The sequence below is a fragment of the Conger conger genome, chromosome 5 (genome assembly GCF_963514075.1).
Source record: "Conger conger chromosome 5, fConCon1.1, whole genome shotgun sequence".
NCBI classification, from domain to species: domain Eukaryota; kingdom Metazoa; phylum Chordata; class Actinopteri; order Anguilliformes; family Congridae; genus Conger; species Conger conger.
Window position 1 is genome coordinate 2,752,220 of NC_083764.1, and position 5,618 is coordinate 2,757,837.

The following is a 5,618-nucleotide window of genomic DNA, read 5'->3' on the forward strand; positions in this document are numbered from 1 at the left end:
AGCGAGCAGGTTTTCATTCCAACCAATCACAACACCCGCTGTGTCAGCGCAGCAGACATGACACACAGCTGCAGGAAGTCTCTTACGCAGACCCACAATGCACTGCCCGCGGCGACGGCCTCTTTACCGTTCAGCTTCACCTGATGGGGAACATCGCTACACGCAATCCCACACATTCACCCGCACAATTACTGCACACAATAAACGTTGACAAACACGACCAACACAATAACAGCACAGCAATATAACCATAACACAGCAATACGATCGCAGGAGATTATCCTCCGCCTATTTACTCTGTCTGTACAGGCTGCGCTGAGATTTTTCTTTATTTATTACTTTACAACTTTATTTATTACTTGCAGACTTGGCTTATCTACCTCGTGTACTTACGTTCATGGCTTTACAGCCGAACCTATGTGAATTGTATCTTACCCGACCTGTTCGGTAGTTTATTCTATGACCTTGATATGCAAGTTTCTGTACATTGCTTTGGATAAAAGTGTCTGCTAAATGAAGTGAAATGTATGATTGGTCCAGGCGGACCGGGTGCGCTGTGATTGGGCAGACATGCAGCGTGTGTTCTCATTGGCCACTTCTGGACGCGATGGCACTGGCTGGTTCACAGACGTCAGAGCTGACCCCGGGTGCTGCTATAAAGAGCTTTTGGCAGCCGTCCAAAACACACAGAGTAGTGGTGCCCCTTTCAGCACCACATCATGTCAACACCCCAACCACAACCCCCTCAACCCCAACCACAACCCCCTCACCCCCCTCACCCCCACGGGCGCTTGTGCACTGACACCCAGGAGAACCCGCGGACACAGCCAAACGAAGAATGAGTTTACGAAAACCGCACAGCAAGGTCTGGATGTTACGGGCGATTCCGGGGCCTCTCCAATCACACACAGACAGACGCACTGGAGGTCAGCTGAAGAGGCGTCTATAGGGGCCAGCCCGGGTGGACCCAGGGGCCCGGACTACGCCGGGACAGGGTGAAGGATAAAATCATCTCAGGCCCTGAAACACCAGGTCTCTCTCCCTCTCTATGGAACGGTAGTTCTGCTCTCCCACCCGCCAGGAGTAACCTGTCCTGAGAACTTTTACAGGAAACATCCCGTTTACTCCCCAAAACCACACCGACAGGGAACGGCAGGAACGTGAGGATTCACACAGAATAACAGGGATCGGTTGGAACATCAGGAATCACACAGAATAACAGGGATCGGTTGGAACATCAGGAATCACACAGAATAACAGGGATCGGTTGGAACATCAGGAATCACACAGAATAACAGGGATCGGTTGGAACGTGAGGAATCACACAGAATAACAGGGATCGGTTGGAACATCAGGAATCACACAGAATAACAGGGATCGGTTGGAACGTGAGGAATCACACAAAATAACAGGGAACGGCAGGAACGTAAGGAATCACACAGAATAACAGGGAACGGCAGGAACGTGAGGAATCACACAGAATAACAGGGAACGGCAGGAACGTGAGGAATCACACAGAATAACAGGGAACGGCAGGAACGTGAGGAATCACACAGAATAACAGGGATCGGTTGGTACATCAGGAATCACATGGCTGGAATAATATGGATGGGCAGGAATAACAGGGATCAGCCAGGCTGGCCACGCCCTCTCCTGCCACTCCCCATTTTATCCACAAACACTCATACTGCAAGCTTTCTTTAATCACGGGTTAAAACCCAAGACAAACAGACAAAGTCCAGCCCTGTACACACACACAGACAGAGTCCAGCCCTGTACACACACACAGACAGGAACACACGCGCACACATGTACACACACGGCTCAGAATCTTGCAGCCAGTCAGGAATGCAGGTTACGCGGAGCGCTGGAAGGTCAAAGGTCAGCAGGCTACGTGGAGCACTGGAAGGTCAAAGGTCAGCAGGCGCAGGGGGGCGTGGCTCTGTGCTTTCCAGGGACCTGGGAGCGGACGGAGCCAGGCCTGGAGATCTGCCCACCGCACTGCCCCGCACACGGACAGACAGACAGACAGACGCTGCTGTGGCAGTCTACACACTGCAAACACGCTGTTAACTAGATACTGGAGCCTGTGTGAGAAACCAGAGTCTGAGAGGGGGGGAGAGAGAGAGAGAGAGAGAGGGAGAGGGAGAGGGAGAGGGAGAGGGAGAGGGAGAGGGAGAGGGAGAGAAAGAGACTGTGTGTGTGTTGATTGTACCCCCCCCCGTGCAGTTGGGAGTCTAAGCGGTGTCTCCAAAACAGAGGAGGGACTCATGAAATCACACACACACACACACACACGTGCACACACACGCGCACACACACGCGCACACACACGCGCGCACACACGCGCGCACACGCACACACGAACGCACACGCGAACGCACACAGCTTCAGTTACAGGTCAGGGTGTGTCAGAGTTATGGTACAGTGTGTGACTCGCTGTCGGTGTCGGGGGAGCTGCTCTGCTTCCTGCTGATATGTACATGACTGACAGAGAGAAAGGAAAAGAAGAAGAAAAACACAGAATGATGAGGGAAGCAGCAGAACAGGGTCAGTTTGGGCCAATCTTACCCCCCCCCCACCGACATCATCCCTCTTTCTTATTATGTTGACTTATCCTCATGAGGAAGTGAACAGAAGGCTGATGGTACTGTGCAGGACCCAGGAGCACAGAGACGTGAGAACCACAGACAGAGTAAAGACATACGGAGTAAAGCAGGTTATGTAATGAGTTTCCATTTTAGCAGCCAGCCCTAGGCACCCCACACACGCATGCACACACATACACGCACACAGACAGACATATATGCACAAACAAGGACACGCATGGATGCGCGCACACGCGCGCGCGCACACACACACACACACACACACACACACACACACACAAACATGCACACATACACAAGCACAGACTCTCTCTCTGTCTCTCTCTCACAGACAACACTCCCCCCCCCCCCCCCCCCCCCCAGTTTCCTGGTAAGATGACACAAGCAGAGCCATGCCAAACTCCATACCTCCAACCCCCCCCCACACCTCTTCCGCCCACCCAAATTCCAACCAGGAATGCCATAACACCGCACCTCGGAATGCCACTGAGAGACCGTCCCAGAATCAGGAGCGACCCAAACCGCAGTCAGAGCGTTTGCCCAACATGCCCCGAGACGCGTGAAGAAAAGGCCTTCGAGTGGTTTTTATTTCAAACGTTTAACACGTATACAGACATCCCAGCCTTCCGATTGGTTCCTGTGACAGAGTCAGCCAATGGGGTGGCCATAATCCCAGGATGGGCGGAGCTTCTCTGATGACTTCCTGCAAGCAGAGGCTCCCACACTGTTCGGAGTGGCTGCTAAAATGGCCGAATTCTGCCTGCGCTGCTCGAGCCGGCCTGAACACGCGGCGCTGCGCTGCCATGGCAACGCCACGGTGACCTCAGGGCCTGCTTCTGAGCCGAAGTTACTCCACACCAGCGAAATTTACATTCTGCACGGCCGGTTACACACAGCCGTAACCACAGTGACTCGGTTCCGACCTACTTCCTGATTTAATAAAAAGTTTCTAAACACACAAACACGGACTACCTACAGCAGGGATCAGCAACTGACGGTCCTCGAGGGCCGCGAACTACTGGTTTTCCACCCTCCATTTACCTGGGAGTCAGATGTGAATACGGTCCGCCCAATTAACAGCAGCAATTAACCGGGAGAAAATATTGGATTTGAGATTTGGATTTGATACGAGTCAGAGTTGATGGTCCCAGATCTACGTGTTCCTACATGCTACACGCCACACGAGCGTTATTTAGATTTACACGGCTGGGTACATACATAGAGCATATAGCCGTAACCACAATCACCCGGCCCATATTTACTTATTTAATAAAGTTTTTAACAAACGAACTCAGGCTGTATACATCTTGACTTCGCGTTAACGCAGAACTCGCGCATTTTTCAAGCAGAGAAAGAGGCAGAACGCAGGAAAAGAAATGTAGTGACCCAAAGATGAACCACAGCAAAATAATTACTGCTGTTTCTTTGAGCCAATCGTCTTCAGTGCCTGACATGAGTATTACTTGTAGATAATAATATTTACACAGCCGCTATTAGCATTGCGAGATTCAAAGCGAAAGAGCTTAATTTGAGAAGTCGAAAACGATGTCACACTCTCTGTAGATTATTATGATTATTATTTTTTACATAATGCTTGTTGATTTGTTTTCACCTTTGTATTGCAGCCATTTAAAACTCTGGCACATTATTACTGTGCTGGGTAAAAGGGAAGGCTAGTATTACTGCGGTAAGACTGTCATCTGTAAACTGCGTATTCCACAACAAGCTGTCAGAGGTAGGCTAACAGAACTAAAAATCTATATTTTTCATGGGGGAATGTTGCCATAATCATAACGTGATCAGGTGCGGTCTTGTACGATAACAGGTTATTCATGTCTGTCAAAGTTGCCCTTTTAAAGTTGCATTTTGTATCGCTGATTATTTTCAGCATGTGCGTGTGCATGTCGTACATTTATTGTGTAATTATTGTGGACTTATTCTGGCACAGACAGTACCCTAAGCCTCTTTTCAACAGAACGCAAGTGAATTTGTGTAAAATGTAGATTTTGAAATATCACTCATAACAAAAACGCAATATCCCATTGGCCACTGATAAGTGCATGCCGAAGGTCATTAGAATACAGAACAGGTCGGATAAGAAACAGCTCACAAAGAGTCTGTTGTACAGCCAGGAACATTAAGTCTAGTACACAAGCTAAATAGGCCAAGTCAATAAAGTAAACAAGGTTAATGTAAGTTCACGTTTGCTTGATATTTTCTTATTCCATTGGCAAATATTGCAATGTCTCAGCTCATTGGCAATATTATTTAGCAAAAAAAAAAAAGTTGAAGAAATATGTAAAAGAAGTTTGGTCTCAATATAAGACCAAAACACTCGATGGTTTCTGCAGTGCAAGAAATGCAGTTGCAGGACAGGCTTCCCAGATTTTCGGAGCGTTTCTGACTGACCACAACACCCTCAGATGAAGAAGAAGATGTACTTCACAGAGCCCTGGGGGGTAATGTGTCCTCTGGATTTAACCCAGCCAGGGGCAGCCACTGCAGGGTTAAGGGCCTTGCTCAAGGGCCCAACAGATGTGCGGATCTTAGTGTGGCTACGCCGGGGCTTGAACCACCCCAGTCATGTACCTTAGCCAGCAGGCTGCCCTGGGCTTCCCCCAAGATCAAGGGTTCCCCAATGCCAGAGTCCATTACATTACATTAACGGCATGTGGCAGACGCTCTTATCCAGAGCGACGTACAGTTGATTAGACTGTACGTCGCTGGAGCAATGCAGGGTTAAGGGCCTTGCTCAAGGGCCCAACGGCTGTGCGGATCTTATTGTGGCTACACCGGGATTGGAACCACTGACCTTGCGTGTCCCAGTCATTCAGCTTAACCACTACGCTACAGGCCGCCCAGAACTGGAGGGGCAGATTCCTCTGGTTGGGGCCCAGCCCTGTATTAAAATGCGTGTTATGATTTCCAGCCCTGTATTAAAATGCGTGTTATGATTTGTCACATTGCATCGCTGTCAGCACATTGTTTATAGCCCAGTGCGTACGAGGT

General features: G+C 49.5%; 1 protein-coding gene across 1 annotated transcript in view; it reads right to left on the reverse strand.

Annotated features, from left to right (window-relative positions):
• Positions 1 to 5,618, reverse strand: part of ppp2r5a (protein phosphatase 2, regulatory subunit B', alpha isoform) — a 31,748-nt gene that overhangs the window by 18,611 nt on the left and 7,519 nt on the right.